The sequence below is a fragment of the Macaca thibetana genome, chromosome 11 (genome assembly GCF_024542745.1).
Source record: "Macaca thibetana thibetana isolate TM-01 chromosome 11, ASM2454274v1, whole genome shotgun sequence".
Lineage (NCBI taxonomy): Eukaryota > Metazoa > Chordata > Mammalia > Primates > Cercopithecidae > Macaca > Macaca thibetana.
Window position 1 is genome coordinate 13503641 of NC_065588.1, and position 20264 is coordinate 13523904.

Below are 20264 nucleotides of genomic sequence, written 5' to 3' on the forward strand. Positions count from 1 at the left end.
CCTGGGAGTTCCTGGTAGTTTCTGCCTGGGACCATCCATCTGTATTATTCTACCTATTCTCTTTGACACCTACAATGATCTAGCCAGTCCTTACCTCAGGGGCTTGTTTGGATGCAGAAGTCAAAAAGGCAGAGCTGGAATCAACAGGTCACGTAAGAAGTTGGGCCCATTAACTCTCTTTGAATCATAGGGAAGCCAGATAATTCTGAGACGGAAAAGATGATAGACTGCAGAGGCCTCACACTGGTTGTCACCGTCAGACCCAGCGCTCCTCCCCAGGGTTACAGGAAAAGCTCCCTGAATAGCTTTATTGTTTAGCCACAGTCTTTTAGTCTTGATTAGACTTATGTAAGTGGAGAACTAGAAATGTTGTTAGAAGTCCTCAATTTCAACATTTTAATCTCTTTCATTTTAGAAACAGGAAAAATCAGGTCCAGAGGGGTTAAGTGACACAATCAAGATCACATAACGAGTTAGTGATGTGAACTGATTTTAAAACAACCCTTTTTCATCTGCCCGAGCCAACTTCACTTCAGCTCCATATTGACTCACCGTCTTAATACATTCTTGCGAAAATATTTAAACAGTTCTCCTCCTACGACTTCAGAATGTCTCGGTGTTGGAGATCAGTTTAGCCTTCTGGGTTTCTGCTGCAGATCACATTCAGCAGATTTTTATTCTCCCCTACTGCCTTCACCTCACCTGATACAAATTATTCTGAATTTCAGAATATATTAAATGGCACGTTCAGGTTCAAACTGGCCTGTGACTTGCGCTGTTAGAGGGAGGAGTTGTGTGGCTTCCCTTCTCCCCATTGTTTGCGGTTCCAGCAGGCATGGGCTCTTTTTGTGAGAAGAAGTTCTGCAACTTCATTACCAGTAAAGTAAAATGGAAAACCAATACTCTCATTTTCACTGTAGGTTTTATTTCCCTGGTGATACATGAAGCAATTGGTTCAGTGAAGACACCAACTATCCAGAAGTATGAAAATCTTCCGACTCTAGGCCCACGGGAGCCCACAGAGGGTGTGGTCAAGAAAAGGAGGAAAGCCTCTGTCCTTGGTAGAGGGACGATTGCTGAAGGCTTCTCACCAGCTTCAGGACACTGGTTTCTGCAGTTCAGTTTCTATCTCAATAGGGGAGGAGAGAAAAGCAAAGAAGCCAAGAGGATAAAGATGGAAAGAAAGGAGGAGGAAGGCTGTAAGGGAGACAGAGAACAAAGGAAGGAAGGAAATGAAAGAAAATGCTCCCATTGGATCAAAGTGGTCATGGGAAAATAGGAATTTAAAAGGGGGGCTGTGTGTCATGCAGAAGTGCATTTAATGAAAATAGGACACTTTTTGGAGTTTGGAGTGGTCAGCAGCATGAAGGTTAATTATTTTTATCTGTGTGAGATAAGCAGACTCAGGCCACATTTATTTGACTGCAAAGAAATCGGTGTGCTCCAAAGACTAGGTCAGTCCAGTTTGCAGATGCGGGGACTAACACATGAAGTTCTTCTGTGGAATGGAAGGTGAGAATGGGGAAGGAGGGAGCAGGAGGAGGAGAGGAGAGCTGTCTTAATACTCTGAGGTGAATGAGCTCTTGTGCATTGCACATACCAGGCGCTCAGTAAGCACTTGCTAATCCTCAATTCTTCCCTTTCCTATTTGTTCAGATGCAGTCACTGTGACACCAGTTTAGAAATATACACAAAGATGCGTTCATACATTTTTTTTTTTTTAGTTGTTGTGGTCAGTATTTGGTTGAAAATTAGGTGCTCCTATAATCCTAGCACTTTGGGAGGCCAAGGTGGGCAGATCACTTTAGTCTGGAAGTTTGAGACCAGACTGGCAACATGGCAAAACCTCATCTCTACAAAAAAAAAAAAAAAAAAAAAAAAAAAAAAAAAAAAAAAAAAAAAAAATTAGTCAGGCATGGTGGTGCACGCCTGTGGTCCCAGCTACTTGGGAGACCTGAGGTGGGAGAGCACTTGAGGTCGGGAGGCAGAAGTTGCTTGCAGTGAGTTGTAATCATGCCACTGCACTCTAGCCTGGGCAGCAGAGTGAGACCCTGTTTCAGAAAAAAAAAAAAAAAAAAAAAAAAAAAGGAAATAAGAAAAAGAAAAAGAAAATTAGATGCCATCAAGATTAGGGGGTAGAGGAGGAGTAAGTGGGAGGGAAAATTTCATGTGTTAACATAAAGATAGGAAGGTGTTGCTCTTCCAAGAGATAGTGGAAAAGAAGGAATCTTCCAGAGTAGGGTGGTGAAGGGGAGTACAGAATAGAAAACAATTGCATTTTAGTCAGCTGGAAAAAGAAAGGAGATAATTGGTTTGATATTTTCTTTTTTTTTTCTTTTGAGACAGAGTCTCCCTCTGTCGCCCAGGCTGGAGTGCAGTGGCGTGGTCTTGGCTCATAGCAAGTTCTGCCTCCCGGGTTCACGCATTCTCCTGCCTCAGCCTCCTGAGCAGCTGGGACTACAGGCACCCGCCACCATGCCGTGCTACTTTTTTGTATTTTTAGTAGAGACGGGGTTTCACTGTGTTAGCCAGGATGGTCTCGATCTCCTGACCTCGTGATCCACCTGCCTTGGCCTCCCACAGTGCTGGGATTACAGGCATAAGCCACCAGGCCCAACCCCATGGTTTGATATTTTCAAGGCACTTTGTAATTACTTTTGTTGGTGGGGCTGTTGGTCATGATGTTCCAACTGGACTCTCTCTTGGAACTTGAAATCATTAACGGATGGAAACAAAATGTTGGGTCTAATTTATCCTACGGCTGCACCCTAAGGAGATCACCAATTAGAGCCTGTGACTTGGATTCCCAGGGATGTGCTGGCTTCTGCCCTTCTTGAATCTGTTTGACACTTTTATACATTTCTGCCATTTTGGGAATTCTGCCCATTTTTCTAATATGTTCACTCTCTCTTTTTTTTTTTTAACTTAAGATGGGAAGAATCTGTTTCTTTTGCTTTTAGTCAAAAGACCCTGAAACAACCAATAGATGCTCCACCTTGCTACCAAACCACTAGCTTTCTCTACCAGACCTTTTGAATCTCTAGCTTCTCCAGTAATAAATACTTGCTAGGCCTGAAATAGATTGAGATCACCTCAGTATAATGATATCTCTAATAAGCCCTGGATTTTCTCAAAGCCTTGAATGAGCCATTCATTCTACCCTGATAGGCTACAGGTTTATAAACAGCAGTGAGCTGAATGTTTGTCCCCCCACAAAATCATATGTTAAAATCCTAATCCCAAAGTGGTGGTATTTGGAGGTGGGGCCTTTGAGAGCTGATTAGGTCATGAGACTGAAGCCCTCATGAATGAGATTAATGCCCTTATAAGATGAGGCCGGAGAGCCACACAACTGTCTTTCTGCCATGTGAGGACACAGCAAGAAGACAATTGTCTGTAAACGAGGAAAACCAAAACCAAAATCACCAAAAACCCAACTATGCTGGCACCCGGATCTCAGATTTCCAAACTCCACAACTGTGAGAAATAAGCGTTTGTTGCTTATGTCACCCAGTTTATAGTATTTTGTTACAGCACCCTGAGCTGACTGAGACATAGACCTCCACCAATAAACATATGGATAAGACCAGGAAAGACAGCAACATGATGGGAGAGGTGAACTCTCACTCTGCTACTAACTAGCACATCGCTAGTTAGTGCATAATTTATTAACAATTTCCTTTTTATTTGACATGGCTTGATACCTGGTTCACAGCTTTGAGAAGAAGGTGGCTGAGCTCAGGTACATAAGGGGTCACATTGCCTCCGATGAGCCTCCACATAACCCTATTGGAGTGGAAGTGCCAAACATGTGTGCTTGGGAACATGCATTTAGCAGGGTCCATAGTGAATCCAGACTAGGGATTTCATAATCCTTAGAAATGTGGATGCTTCACCAGAGCCCCTGAGGTCAAAGCTTCTGACCAGAGAAGAAGAGAGTGAGGGAGAGAGAGAGAAAGAGAAAGAGAATGAGGAAGAGAAAATGGACTTAAAGCAGTTGAGAGACAGAAACTCACAGCTAGAAATAAAATGGGTCTTTTGAGCATTCTCTGATTCTGAACTCCCAAGGTTTTTTTGTAATCTAACACTGAAGGGCCGGAGAGAATATGGAAATCATGCACCAGGCTAGAAAGACCAGAGCTGGCATTAGCATGAGGCGAGGCCTTCTGCACAGCCAGAATTTCTGCAAACTAGTAAGACTCATTAAACAAACTTTAATTTCTGTGTGTTCTCTCCACTGTACCTTAAAATAAATGTATTCTTTATGATCTGGAGAGATGCCTACTCTTCTAATTTGAAAGAAATATAAATGCTGGTAGGATAGTCTCTGGAGAATGTTACTACCTATGGTCATTAAGGGAGAAAGTAATGAGGGAGCAGGAGATTAACTAGTTAGTTGAGGAATCTACTAAAATAAGGGAATTGGCACCTCAGGGCCTAATCTTGAAAATTGTTCCGGCACAGGCAGCCGTATGATGAGCAGAAGAGGAATGGGATGGGGAATGCAGAAAGAAAAAAAATCATAATCAGAAATGCTAATCAAAATGTAATAAATCTAAAGAGCTAAACTCTTTTAAATAACAGCAACAGTATTGCTATGACATCTTTATTCAGCCATCTATTACATTTATTAAAAATGCTCTCATTCCTCAATGAGGAATGGGCTATTCCAGCACATGGGCCAGATAGAGAAATCCAAGAGTTAAATTGGTGATGGCTGCAGCTACATTCTTCATATCTGTGCACTGCATATGGGATGCGGTGCTTGATGACAGCAGCAATAGCTAAACACATCTCTGAATTGTAATTGTCACAGGGTTCTTTCCCGGGTTTATCTGCCTTCCTTAGCATTTTAAGTCTCAGCTACTTAATGAAATGTCATCTTTTCATAGCTGGTGACCAAATAATTGTTTAAAGTGAATCAGCATGTGAAAGGTGAAGGTGTTTATTACCTGAAACATAATTCATTGTGATACTTCGACTCACGTCTCAAGCTAACTAAAGGATGTCATCTTGCAGGACACATAACCTTTTACGACCTCACACTTCGCCAATTATAGCAAATTTCCCTTTATCCAGAGTAGCTGGAGATAGGTGGTTTTAATTTCCAGTATTCTGATTAACTGGGGATTGACATATCATCCCATTTTCAGAGAATGAAAATTCATTTTCTCTGGATGATGGCCATAGCTTTTTGACCTTTCTGTTTCTTCTAGTCTCTCTTTGCGTTAATCTTCTTAAAGAGTAACTCATTTCTCTCCAACTCAAAACCTTCAAAAACTTGATTGAATAAGCTATCATTCAAGGGCATTCATTGTTCCCAGCATATCTACTTTCATCCCCATTTATTTACCCTCTCTGCTCTCACCCTCTTCCTCATAAACACCCTGACCTTTCTCCATGCCTGATGTTCTCTCTACAGAGGAGGTTTTTCTACTCTGTTTCAGTGTATTTCAAATCCACCCACCCTTAAAGACTCAGGCCAATTCTCTCTTCTTGGTGAGGCCTCTTTGCACCTCTTCCTTCCTCCAGGTCCAGTTTTTATATCTTCCTCCTCTGAAGTTCCATGTTCTTTTTCTTTTCCTTTTAAGACAGGGTCTCATTCTGTTGCCCAGGCTGGAGTGCAGTTGTGCAATAATGGTTTACTGCAGCTTTAGCCTCCTGGGTTCAAGTGATCTTCCCACTTTAGCTTCTTGAGTAACTGAATAGCTGGGACTACAAGCATATGTCACTACACTGACTAATTTATTTTTATCTTTGGTAGAGACAAGGGTCTCATTATGTTTCTCAGGCTGATCTTGAACTCCTGGACTCAAGCAGTCCTCTTGCCTCGGCCTCCCAAAGTGCTGGGATTACAGGCGTGAGCCACCATACCTGGCCCCTGAAATCCCATATTCCTGATCTCTGTCTGCATCTCTCGGGAAATGACTTTCTCCTTTAAGTTATCATCGTTTACATCAATTTTATCTTAACCTACTAGTCACAATTTCCTCGAGTGAATTATTTGTGACAGACATGTCTCTGTTAGTCCCCTAGGTAGCACCACATGAATTGCACACAGTAGGCGTGCCTTAAATGGATGAACCAAAGAACCATAATTTTATCACCAAAATGGGACAGAATGTGCTTTTCTCTTTCTTGGATGATTCATAGAGCACTTCAGGATCTCACAGTGCTTTTGATTTATTATGATTAGCATCAACTATCATTAGAGGGGCTCCAAATAAGTCTGGATATATGAATTTTCTGGTTTCAATTTCTGAACAAAACTGAGAGCAAGTACATTTAGCCACCAGGGGACTGACAGAACCCGAAGGAAAAATACAAGTGTTCATTGACCTCACATAAAACACAGTAAACGGCACAGAGAATTAGGAGAAAATTAAATCCATCCAGACTTGGAGTAATTTTGCCTAAGAGAGTCTAATTAGTCACGTTGGAGTGTGATCAGAACCTCCATATTAATACAACCCACCCACGCCCTCTCCTTCAGATTGTGACTTTAGGAAACATATCACGGGAGAGTACCGTCTGAGCACTGTCCAGGGACTAGGCAGAATTGAGGCAATTTCCCCCTCAATTGTTGCCACAGCCACACTGGGGATTGCAATTTTACTGTGGCTCCTTGCCCCAAGGGCTGCAGGGCATGGCATTTGTTTCAGAGCTGGCACTGTCACTACCCATGGAGCCATGCCTGTAGGGCTGGCAAACATCCAAGGAGAATCATTTACTTGCAGAGAAAAAGAGGAAAGAGGCCAGTTAACAAACAAAGGTGAGAGGGCCATGTCCACGATGGCACGCCATGCTGTGAGCAGGATCAGGTGAAGGAGGCTGAGGAAGAAAGAAAAGGGGAAGTAGGGGGTTATGAAGGAATATGATCAAGGTAGCAATGGTGCAGCTGCCAAATAAGCTATTAGAAATCAATCAAGGAGAATTAGGTGTCAGGAAAACATAGGAGACCAGCCCAGGCAGAGAGTCAACACCTCTGAAATCTGCAGAAGTTGAAGAAACAAAGCAAGATGGGTTGTCAACATGGAGCATTCTGGAGTTTTCACCCCAGAAAATTGCTGCATGATCTCAGCATTCAGGAAAGGACCCAGATGCCAAGGGAGCTTTCTATTCCAGCCCTAGCTGCATTTATATGCCTTTTGACTCCAGTGAAACTCAGTTTCAGGTCTGCTGTTCTAGAGAATTGAGAGAGGGGTGCTCTCTGAAAGCTGGTGGCGGGAAGTTGGTGTGATCCCACAGCTGGTTATATTATTAGCAGCTATGGGCAGTAGGAGCCAAGCTCACATGCCCTTCCAGAGGACCCCAAGCTTGCCCCAGAGTAAGTCTGGGGTAGACAGCTAAGTACAGGTGCTTGTGAAATGGGGCCTTCTACAGTACAGACTCTACAACATGAAAGCTAAAAAGAGACATTTTTGTGTATTACAAATAGAAAAACAAGCTTGGAATTAAGTGGTCAGCCCAAAGTCACAGTATCAGAACCTGGGAACCCATATCTCCTGAATTCCCGTCTATTAAATCATATCCACATGGTCTTCAGAGGTTATGCCAAATCCATGTCAAGCTTTTTATGTTCCATCTGATTTGTCTGAGGCAAATTCTAGTCTATCTTCTGTGAGATGGAAATTGATTTTTAAAACAGTTACGGTGAGGAGATGTACAAATGAGTGAAGACATGCATCCTTGAGCAACCTGCCAAGCCACTCTGAATTCCATTCTTTTTATGTGGAAAATGGGGACAGAGCATCCCCCTTAAGAAATTATTGTTTGGACTGAATAAATAAAAACGTAGGTAGAGCATCAGGTACATAATAGGTCCTTGCACCATCAGAAAAAAAGGAAAAAGAGATTCAAGAATGTTCAGTTTGGAGCCGGGTGCAGTGGCTCACGCCTGTAATTCCTGCACTTTGGGAGGCTGAGGCAGGCAGATCACTTGAGGTCAGGAGTTCGAGACTGGCCTGGCCAATATGGTGAAACCTCGTCTCTACTAAAAATACAAAAATTAGTCAGGGGGTGGTGGTGCGTGCCCGTAGTCACAGTTACTCAGGAGGCTGAGGGAGGAGAATTGCTTGAAGCCAGGAGGCAAAGGTTGCAGTGAGCCGAGACTGCACCACTGCACTCCAGCCTGGACCACAGAGTGAGGCTCCATCAAAAAAAAAAAAAAAACCCCAAAACCAAAAACCAAAACAACAACAACAAAAAACCCCACACCAAAAAGAATGTTTAGTTTTGGTGCTATGTGTATTACTGCATTAAGGATTCTTAGAATTTAGTTAACTCCTGCATGTTTTCTTTTTGCAGTGCTCTGCTGACCAGAAAGAAGGACAATGTGAAAGGAAGAAAGAAAGAAAGAAAGAAAAAAAAAATTACTTACTAGACCAAGAATCAAGAGATCAGGTTCTAATTCTAGCCCTGTTACCTGTCAGTGGGATAATCCAGTGTAAACCATTTAGAGTCTACAACAGTTTCTTCCTTTTTAAAATTCAGTAATAGACTGTGTTTTCCCCGTGTATCTTACAGGATTGTTGTAAAGATCAAACAAATTAATAAATGAGCAAATGTTTTGACAATTAACTCACAATTAATTAACAGTGGCTTGGTATTGAGGGTGCCATCTCTCCTTTCATCTCCACAATAATCCCATGCAGCAGGCATAGCTCGATCCATTTGAAAACCTGAGCCCAGCGAGATACCCAGTGACTTGCTAGAGCTTAATAGCCATAGAGCAGGACAGCCGGGATTCAAAACCAAGCCTCCTGACTCTAAGTGCTTTTCTCACTATTATGTCGAATCATATGAAATTGCTATTTTTGTAGGTCAAAAAAAAATCAAATGTCAGCAATTTCATATGGTTTAACCTGATAGAACACATCTGTACAAAGAACTATTGAAATTCAAGAGAGCAGAACTATTGAGTAGTAGCTTAGGCTCTGATTAGCACCATTTAGGAACAGTGTTCCCTTATACCATGCAGAGGATCAGAAAAGAGTCATAAATTGCCTGTTTCATTTAAACCAGAATTGGCAGAACCCTGCTCTAGGGGGTTGGGGAGACAGTTACACAATGGTTCGGCCACAGCTCATGCTTAGGAGGCAAGCTCTCTTAGTTAGCACCATCCTTAACTGGGGTCTGTCTTGGTATGGTGTTTTGTGTGTAATATTCACTCATTGTCTTAAAGAAAACTGTGAATCTATAATGAACCTAAATTCAGGTGCAGACTGAGATACTGAGTAATCATTACATTTAGTAATGCTAAGTGGGTGTCTTTAGCAAAATTGAGATTTTTAAAAATGCAGATTTAGATTGAACTATTTATGAAAATTACGGTATTTTGGTGGGGTAGTCAAAGTATTTGCTCACAGGATCCTGGGAGATCAGACAATGACAGGGAGGATGCTGGTTGGATCTTCTCCTTGGTTATATTGGAAAAGAGAGACTGAATTTGTTCTAGGATAGAACTGGCCTAGCATCACCTGGACTGGAATCTTGATGTCCACATGGCATGATATAAAATTGGAGAGCTGACCTATGGGGAAAATGGATACAAAGTATCATGGCTGTCTTACCTGGATCCCAAAGGCAAGATTACACCCCATGGATAAGGGTGGGAACTTTTTGTGAAGATAATGCGTATTTATAGTATTGGTCATCGTGAGACAGGGAAAGAGGAGGGCCAAGAGAGGGGAATCTTCTCTCTGGAGCTTGAAAGTGAATTCAGAGCCAGGATTTAAGTAGGGGAGAAGTCCGTCTGGGTATCCCTGTAGGATTGAATTCAGCTGGCTACTTGCAGAAGGTGAGCCTTTAGTATAGAATTTTGAGAATTTCCTCCTGGAGTTGTATATCTTTTACGACAGGACTTCAGTACATCTTTCCTGATCATTACAGATCAGCTTCTAGGTAAAGCAACGGATTGACCACATGTATTTACTTTCAGTTCCTTCTGAAATTCCTCTGAAATAATAGAAAGGGATTTAAAAAATCTTTATCCATAAGGACAAAGACAGTAGAAGGGGAGGCGATGACAATTAAATTTTGGAGGTTGGACACCAGCTGGATGAGTGATAACTGATTTAACAGGTCTGAGAATGTATGGGAAATGAGTGGAAAAGACTGAAAAGTAATTGGAGTTAAATTGATGAACTCCCCAGAGGGTCAAAAATTGGTGTCACTACAGAAGTGGCTGTAAAAGTGGGGGCTAATGACAGAAAGATTTGTTGAAAGTCTGGGAAGGAGTTAGGGCCCCAAATCCCTGCTACCACACAGGGAACCTGGAATCCTCCCTCTCTCCCATCCTGGCAGAGGATTGAAGAAGGTAAATCAGAAAGTCACTAAAGTGAGGAGACACTAGGCACAGTTGAGAATGGAAGTATCCTAGTGAAAATGAAAGGTTGGCCAAGCTAATTCTCTCTATAGTAAACCCCTCTGCTAACAGCCTGCACACTTGCCCAGAGCCCTCAGTTGGCCCCTTCACCGTCTCACCCAACTTTGGCATATAAACAGACTACCAAGGTTACTATGCGTGCCAGAGGGAAGCCCATAGCATGACATCTATAGATAAGAAATACACAAAATTAAAACCACTTTGAGGAAACAAAAATTAAACAGGTGCAAGAACACTTAAACTACTTGATATTTTCAGAAATGTAAGAGAGGATAATGTATCTGTAGAACAAGGATACAATATTGTCTATAAGAAAACATTCAGAAAACAAACAAAAAAAGCTCTTGGAAGTTAAAAATGATGGCAGAAATGAAAAACCTGGAAGAGCCGAGATATAAGATTGAGAAAATTTCCAGAAAATAAAATAAGAAGGCAAAGAGATGCTAAATAGAAAGAAAAAGGGGAAAAAATATCACTGCAGAATGTCTTCACCCTGAAGAAAAAAAAGAACAAGGAAATTTTGGAGAAGATATTATCACAAAAATAATTAAAACAAATTTCACAGAATGGAAGGGCATGGGTTTCCAGACTAAAGTGGCCCACACCAAGGCACACTGTGAAATTTTAGAATATTGGCAACAAAGTAAATATCCTACATGCTTCCAGAGTGGAGAGTAAAATTTCATACACAAAGCACGTGAAATTGGGATGGCATTGAACATCTCCACAGGAATACTGGAAGCTAGAAGACAATGGAGAAATGCCTTAAAATTTTTGAAGGAAAATGACTCCCAGCATGGAATTCTGTACCATGCATGCCAAATTGTAAATTTAGGGTGAGGGTAGAATAAAAGACATTTCAGACACAAATCTCAAAAAGGTTATCTTTTATATACTTTCTCCTAGAAAGTAACAATTAAACAGGTGATTAAATCCAGAAAGAGGAAGATATTGGACTCATGAAAGTGACAATCTATTAAAGGATAGAAAAAAAGAGAATTCCTAAAGCAATTGTCTTAGTCTATTCAGGCTGCTATGACAAAAATACCATAATAAACAGCAGAAGTAGTTAATAAACAGCAGAAATTTATTTCATACAGTTCTAGAGGCTGGAAAGTCCAAGATGTAGGTACTAGAAGGTTCCGTGTCTGGTGAGAATATACTTTTGATTCAAAGACAATGTCTTTTTGCTGCGTCCTCACCTGGTTTAAGGGACAAATGAGCTTTCTTGGGCTTCTTTGTTAAGGCACAATCCCATTCATGAGAGCAGAGCGTCTCGCGAATAATCACCACCTGAAAGGTCCTACCTTGTAAGACCACTGCACTGGGGGTTAGGATTGCAACATATGGATTTTGGAGAGACACAAACATTCTGATTGCAGCAGCAATGGTGAAAGGAGATCTCAAGATGACAGCTGTGCACCGGGTACAGAGAGTCACAGGCCCTAATTGGAGCACATCAGAAGACTCTGGGAAAGATTTCTTTAAGACACAATTGGATAGAACAGCTGATGAGAGGATTTAGACAATTGGTGGAGGGCTTGAAGTCAGCTGGATTAGTGATAGTTATGTGGAAAACTAAACAAAGTAAACAGTTGTGGACTCTGGGGAAATAAAAATTGTGTTTAAAAGCAAAAGTAATTCTCTCAGTCACTTAGTCAATTCAGGGTGTGGTAACAAACTACCCTAGCCTGGGTGGCTTATAAACAACAGAAATTTATTTCTCACAGTTCTGGAGGCTGGGAAGTCCAAGACCAAGGCGCCAGCAGATTTGGTGTCGGGTGAGGGCTCACTCCCTGATTCACCGATGGCTGTTTTTTACTGTAATCTCACACAGTTACTCTCTGGGGCCTTTTTTATAAGGGCACTAATCCCATTTGTGAAGATTAGGTCAGCCTTCATGACCTAATCGCCTCCTAAAAGTCCCCATCTCCTTATATAATTGTATTGAAGGTTGGGATTTAACATACAAATTTTGGGAGGACACAAACATTCAATCTATGGCAGCAATCATAATACGTTCTGTATCTCAGCTGTGAATAGCATTTATGTATCCACAACAGTCTAACAACTGAGTACTGATATAACCAAAATTAAATATCTTAGGTGGATAGCAAGATAGTAAAAGTGTAAAGGATGAAAGGTGGGAGTAAAGGCGGGGGTTTAAGAGAGCAAAATAGTCATAATCTATTATGATAAATTAACAACAAATACACATGAATATATTATATGTAAATCAATATATATTAATATAAATATTTTATTAATATAAGCAATGCATATTATATATTTATTATATATGTATTATATAACATACTTATTTACAGTGTAAATATATGTATTATATATGTGTATATGTATAATACAGTTGAACTTTGAACAACATGGATTTGAACTGTGAGGGTCCACTTATACACAGATTTTCTTGTACCTCTGCCACTCCTGAGAGAGCAAGACCAACCTCTTCTCTTCTTCCTCCTCCTCAGCCTACTCAATGTGAAGACAATGAAGATGAAAACCTTCTGATAATCCACTTCCACTTCATAAATAGTAAATATATTTTCTCTTCCTTATGATTTTCCTAATAATATGTTCTTTTCTCTAGCTTACTTTGCGGTAAGGATACAGTATATATACATACACAATACAAAATATGTGTTAATTGGCTGTTTATGTTATCAATAAAACTTCTTTCTGGTCATCAGTAGGTTATTAAGAGTTAAGTTCTTGGGTAATCAAAAGTGATACTCAGATTTTTTACTGTGCAGGGGGGGTCAGGGGGTCAGTGCCCGTAACTCCTGTATTGTTCAAGAGTCAATTTTGTGTGTGTGTGTGTGTGTAAAAGTCTAGCTGCCTATGGGTAGGGAGAAATTGATGAGAGGAGATGGGGAGGGTAAGGGTTACTAATTTTAAATAACCTGCTTTATGATATTATTTGGTTCTTTAAATGATGTGCAGATATAATTGATAAAATTCTTTTTATTTAAGTTTTTATTTTTACTTTTTAAAAATGAGACAGAGTCTTGTTGTGTTGTCCAGGCTGATCTTGAACTCCCGGGCTCAAGCAATCCTGTCTTGACCTCCCAAAGTACTGGGATTACAGTTGTGAGCCACCACGACTGGCCAAAGTGGAAAGAACATGGACGCTTGGTTCAAAATTCTTTAAAATGTTTAGACCATGTGCAGCTGTAGGCAGAAGGTCTATGCCCCCTCATGGACCTTGGGTAGAAATTCAGGGGAAGTATTGGGACTATGAAGAAGTCAAGTATCTGGCAATAAGAAGTCATTTGCCAAGCTCTTGAGCAGGGATGTCTGGCAAAGGGATCAGGGACCAAAAAGGTAGATTTGGGGACCATGTGAACATTCTTTTTAAAAAATTCTTTATGCAGTGTATCCTCTTACATGTGAACATTCTTTAAGGCTGCTGGGAAATGATATGGAGAGGAAAACCAGTTGAAGAGTGAACTTTTGCGGTGTTCAGGATCACGGCACTCAGAATGGCACCTAGAATAGTACCTTCTTATTTGCGAATGAAAAAGGGAGTCTATGAAAGCTGGAGAACCTGTGTACATCTGGCTTACATGCCTAAATAGCTAACATTATCTAGATCTAATTACATTATAAATTATACAGTATATTGCAATGTATTACTTACCACACTGCCCTACAATATACTATATAGCATATTTTAATACTTGATGCTATGGTTTGAATGTTTGTCCTCATGTTGAAACTCACTTGCCATTGTAATAGTATTAAGAGGTAGAACTTTTAAAAGGTGATTAGGCCATGGGGGCTTTCCTCTTATGAATGGATTAATGCCATTATCATGGAAATGGGTTCATTATGGCAGGAGTGGGTTCTTTATAAAAGGGTGGGTTTGGCCCCCTTTTCTTTCTCTCTCTCTTACCCTTTCTCACCCTCTCCTCTTCCACCATGGGATGACACAACAAGAAGGCCCTCACCAGATCCTGGATCCTTGATCTTGGACCTCTCAGCCCTCAGAACTGTGGGAAAATAAATTTCTTTTCTTTTCTTTTTTTTTTTTTGAGACGGAGTCTTGCTCAGTCGCCCAGGCTGGAGTGCAGTGATGCGATCTCAGCTCACTGCAAGCTCCGCCTCCCAGGTTCACGCCATTCTCCTGCCTCAACCTCCCAAGTAGCTGGGACTACAGGCGCCCGCCGCTACACCCAGCTAATTTTTTTTTCATTTTTGGTAGAGACGGGATTTCACTGTGTTAGCCAGGATGATCTCTATCTCCTGACCTCGTGATCCGCCAGATGGTCTCCATCTCCTGACCTCGTGATCCGCCCGCCTCGGCCTCCCAAAGTGCTGGGATTACAGGCGTGAGCCACCGCGCCCGGCAAAATTTCTATTCTTTATAATTACCCAGGCTCCGGTATTTTGTTAGAGCAGCACAAACCATACCAAGGCGTTTGTGGATGTTGGTTGACATCCTGTATGCAAATACTCATGCCTCTAAGGTTGCCCAGCTCATAGTGGTGTCTTTCCACCCAGGTCCAGGCCACTTAGCACATAGATGGCTATTGACACTTTTACTCATTGATAAAGAGGAGCTTTTGGTTGTTCATTAATTAGTACTCAAGGCAAGTGTGTCTATTTTATGTAAATGTAATTTAAATTCCAATCAACTCTTCTATTTTAGCATGGAGTTATTTATGCCAAAGAACGAGCACATTACAGGGTGAGGATACACTCTAGGGATACAGGGCCAATCTGCTTAGTTTGGGGAAAATGACAGTTATACAGCCTTGGAAATAGCTGCCTAGGGTTAGCTGCCCACCAGAATTATAAACAGGCTTTATCCTCCACCAAAACTTAACTAGTGAGTAAGGCAAGAATGTGTGTATGCAGTTCCCTCACATCCTCTCTCCTCATTATAACCAGAATAGCATGAAAACATGGAGCGATGCATCAAGGTGTTATTTATTTAACGCACTTATATTCATATCCATAATATTATTGATTCTTATATTCCTTTTATCAACAGTATTAATACTTCAAGCAGGGTTTCAGGTTTTAGGAAGTGTGGACTCTATTCCTCTATTCCTAGTTCTGCTATTCTGCCACTAGCCAGCTGAGTTAGAGTACAGTGAGCTGGAAAGTATCCAGAAGTCCTTTTCGATATTCTGTGAGCAACGTCCCTTAAGAGCTCGCAACCACTTGGACTTAAGGTTTCATGACTTGCTTAAGACCTCACAACTAAGAGATGAGAAGCACAGCATGTGCTAAAGCCAAGCTCTCCAACAATGGCTCCAGAACTCTTCTCATCACCATTACCTTACAGAGAAGTAATGGAAATGGAAAGACACATGCTTCACTATCTTTGGTACCTTCTCAGGCCTCACTGAAAGAACTTACTGTCTCCCATGTCAAAGATACATTGTACAAAGGTAGCAGCGGAAGGGTTCACTTATTCACTCAACATGTGTTCATTTAGAAAAGTAGGAATTGGTTATCTGTTCTGATTTGAGTATCATGCCAGGTCATCACCTGGGCTCACAGTCTAGTGAGATAGGAAAATAAACAATGTGAAAAGGGCTGTGATAAAGGGAAGCACAGGCTGCATGAAGTACTGAATTTCTGGGTATCTCTCTCAGGAGATGCCATAAGCTGGGAGATTTTAAAATTGACTTGCAGCAACTTTGGTAGGAAGCCCGTAAGTGGTGAGCACTGAAGAAGGTAGATGGAAAGACCTTTTGTGACTCACGGCTGCTATCGCAATGCTGTCTGGACTAGCTCCAAGAGTCCCCCCATTCCATGTATCTAGGGGTTCCTCAAATAACAGCATGGTCCTGATATGCAAAAGGTTCTTCTTTGATCACTGAGGGCTGGAAAACTTCATTCTCTGGAGTCAGTGTGTATCAGTTAAAATAAGCTAGGTTATGCTGTGGTAACAAATAACCCCCCAAATATCAGTGGGTTAACATAACAGAAGTTTATCTCATGTGGGTTGTTCAGAGTTATGTTCATTATAGTCACTCAGAGACTGAGGCTGATAGATGCTTCACCTCTACACATCCTTCCAAAATTCCTGAAGAGGGAAAAATGGGACATGGTAACACATGTTGTTTCTTTTTTTCTTTGAGATGGAGTCTCGCTCTGCCACCCAGGCTGGAGTGCAGTGGTGCGATCTTGGGTCACTGCAAGCTCTGCCTCCCGGGTTCACGCCATTCTCCTGCCTCAGCATCCCGAGTAGCTGGGACTGCAGGCACCTGCCACCGTGCCTGGCTAATTTTTTTTGTATTTTTAGTAGCGACGAGGTTTCACCGTGTTAGCCAGGATGGTCTCGATCTCCTGACCTCATGATCTGCCCACTTCGGTCTCCCAAAGTGCTGAGATTACAGGCGTGAGCCACCGTGTGGGCCCCACATGCTGTTTTTTAAAGACTTCCACCTGTAAGTCATCTACTACACTCGCACTCACATTTCATTGCCTAAAGCAAGTCCCATGGTCATGTCTAACTTTCAAGAGAGCAGGGAAGTGTAATTCTACCTTGTGTTGGGAAAGAGAGAAGAATTGGAATTTCTGTGAATAGCCCTAAAACTAGCAATGTTGTAAGAGTCTCCAGCCAAGTCCTCACCTTTAGGGATTTCACACTGGTCTGTGAGCTCCTGGAGGCCAAGATACACTTTTTGCATCTCTCTATTCCAAGGGTCTTGCACAATGCCTGGCATGGAATACTCTGAGTAGATGCCTGTTGGATAAGTTAATAAGTGAAAGGACAAAGACTTTTTCCTGAAAGAAGAATCCCCCCACACCTGTGACCGTAGAAGTCTATACACCTTTCATATTTTTAAATTTGGCTTCAGGATCTGAGTTCCATCCCTATGGTGCTCTTCTAAAATAGTTAGAAAGATACATTGCCAGCACTTTGGGAGGCTGAGGCAGGCAGAACACAAGGTCAGGAGATTGAGACCATCCTGGCTAACATGATGAAACCCCATCTCTACTAAAAATACAAAAAATTAGCCGGGCGTGGTGGTGGGTGCCTGTAGTCCCAGCTACTCAGGAGGCTGAGGCAGGAGAATGGCGGGAACCTGGGAGGCGGAGCTGGCAGTGAGCCGAGACCATGCCACTGCACTCCAGCTTGGGCGACAGAGCGAGACTCTGTCTCAAAAGAAAAAAAGAAAAAAAAAAAAAAAAAAAAAAAAAAAGAGACACCCTGATGACTTACCCAGTCCTGCTAAGAGACACAAGCTCAAGTAACTGTATTTTGAGCCTCACTGATGAATTTTGGGAATACAGCTGGTGCAGCCCCTTGTGTGCAAGTCTAAGGGAGAGGCAGGGAAAAGGTGGGCAAGCAACATAGCCCTTCCAAGTGATGAGCAGAGCACAGCCCCAGAAGGGCACTAAGGGTCCCAGATTATCCTCCAAACATTGAGAAAAGTCAGTGGTGAAATCTGAATCCAGGACCCTGGCTCTGTGTGACTAGACACCCCTAGAAAGGCTCCCAGAATGAGATACTCTGATTTCCAAAGTAGCAATGCCAATGCCAAGTTTCTGGGCCTGGAGTAAAGGCCACAAAATCAAATAATATAGCTGCAAATTTAGAAGACAGCTAAGTCACTGGATGACTGCTAGATCATATCTATACGAGCGGCCACAAAAGTCGCCAGAACAAGATGGGTAACAAACAGGCTATAATTTGGTATACTACTCATTCATCATTGTCCTTCGTGTTCCAGCATCTGGCAGTGATTTCATTCTTTGTTGTGATGCTGCAGACAAAAAGATTAGTGCATGACCATGGGTATGTATGCAACATGACTGACAAAATCCTGTGTCTTGGAAGAAAGAACAGGATCACTCTGCTGTGTGCAGAGTGTAAACCTGAAGTGAGGCACAGGAGCCAAGCTGTCTCCCTTTGGTTATGTTTGTGGTGGGTTTGGCATGCATGGGACAAATAATGCATGACCTTTTCTCTGAAGGAGAAATCTGGGGCAACCCTAGACTGAAAGATGGGGCAATTTATGGTCATTTTTTGCTGCTACCAGGGGCTGCAGTCTTCACCAGTGTAAGTAGCTTGTCTGTCTGCACACAGGTCTGCTGTGCACCTCTCAGGGGTTGACCAATCATGGCATATGAGTCTGAAGTGCACAGGAACTATTTAGGGTGGTAAGAGGATCAAGGGCATGCACAAAGAGATGTGTGTAGTGATTTTCTTCCAACCAGTTTTCCCAAGCTGGGTCCGAGGGTGCTGGGAGTCTGCAACCTGATAATGGGAGTGCATGTCCCTGGAGCAGTATCCCCCATCTTTCATCCAACAGGCTCAGCCGGGCTGCTTGGGCTAGCTCCTGAATGGTTTCCTTTTCCTATTCCTTATGCTCAGAGAGTAAAGATACTAAATGGACATTAGATCGTTGGAGAGCAGCAACCTGTGACTTAGGGGTCACCTACAAAACCCTACCTGTTGCAGCAAAAACAATGTTAACTTCCTAACTTCATGGGCTCTCAGGATCTTAGAAGAAAATGAGGGTTTCAATTTCTTCCAGAGAAGGATAATTTTGTTAAATTGATTTGCTTTGAATGAGCTCTTGGGGATAATAGAGACTCTCATCCCAAACTAATTTATGAATTTGGTACAATAGTTCCTTCTTTACGTTTTTCTGAAAAGAGCCAGATAGTAAATATTTTAGGTTTTGTCGACCACATACGGTCTCTGTGTGCATTTCTCCTCTTCCTTTTCTTCTTCTTCCTCCTTTTCTTCCTCTTCTTTCCTTCTCTTGCGCCTTATCTTCTTCTGATCTATTGAAAATGTGAAAACCATTCTTAGCTCAAGGATCGTATAGAACAGGCATCGGGTTAGGTTTGGTCTGATAAGCCTTAGTTTGCTGGTACATGCTTTATAGCGAAATAAAAAAAAAAAATTCTCTAAGTACCATGGCACTTACCAAAGGCTAAGCTAAGTGGGACCGTGGTAGTTAAGTTTGTGGCTCTCAGCTGGGTCAGTTGTACATTTATACAGGTCAAGGCAGTTTGAGAAGAACTGGCAACTCAAAAGTACTTCTCCTTCCATCTAACAGGAAGAACATGAAATCCTACTAGAGATACTTGTTTCTGCAGGTTGAGGCTTACACATCCAGGGGTTCCTAGCTAAAAGATCAATAGCCTGGGGAGATTAGGGTTCAATTCTCTACATGGGTTTCCCACATGGAGAGGTGAGTTAAAAGAGAGTGAAATGCAAGACTCGTAGGTTGAGATGCCTTCTAGACAGAGGTAAAAGTCGTGAGTATCTGGTTTAGAGAGGAGGAGCTAGGAAAATAGGTCAATTACAACTTTCCGTGTTCCTGCCACCACCAGGGTCAACCTTGGAATTCAGTGTGTGGCAAACACACCAAGATAGATGTGCAGGACTCTGGGACTATTGTGGGTGGAGTCCTGCTTCCCCAGCCCACAGAGGCTGCCAGCCCATCAGAGGAGCCCATAGTGAGTAAGGGGCATGCATGACAAGAGAAAGGGTGGAGCCAACACTGAGCTTGAGAGGCTGGGCATGGTAGTCCTTTGGCAGGCCTGATTTGTGTGTGTCATGCAGGGGACCTGATAGTTGCTGTAACCCCTGACTGGGGGACAGAGAGTATGGCTGATGGGATAGGTAGACAACTCAAAGGAAGGGTGTGTTAGTTTCCCAGGGAGAGAATGTGGAGTTCATCATCTGTGGACTCTAGCAATGCCTCTAGCCAGAGTCAGAGGACAAGGTATGGACTGGGAGTGTGGCCTCACCCTCTGGCAACTAACACCACAATGCTTTTTAAATATTTGAAATCTTAGGTTCCCCCTACCCACCTTGGGAAAAGGAATGGAAAAAGGGAAGGAGGAAGAAATACTGACTGTCAGATGATCTTTACCCTAAAGG

At 42.1% G+C, this 20264-nt stretch overlaps 1 long non-coding RNA gene across 1 annotated transcript in view; it reads left to right on the top strand.

The window, feature by feature from the left end:
- LOC126930796 (uncharacterized) overlaps positions 1-8555 on the top strand; it is a 51566-nt gene extending 43011 nt beyond the window's left edge. Inside the window, exon 3 of the long non-coding RNA XR_007717679.1 lies at positions 8308-8555. This is a non-coding gene — a long non-coding RNA (uncharacterized LOC126930796). The remainder of the gene's footprint in view (positions 1-8307) is intronic.
- Positions 8556-20264: the final 11709 nt, after the last annotated feature.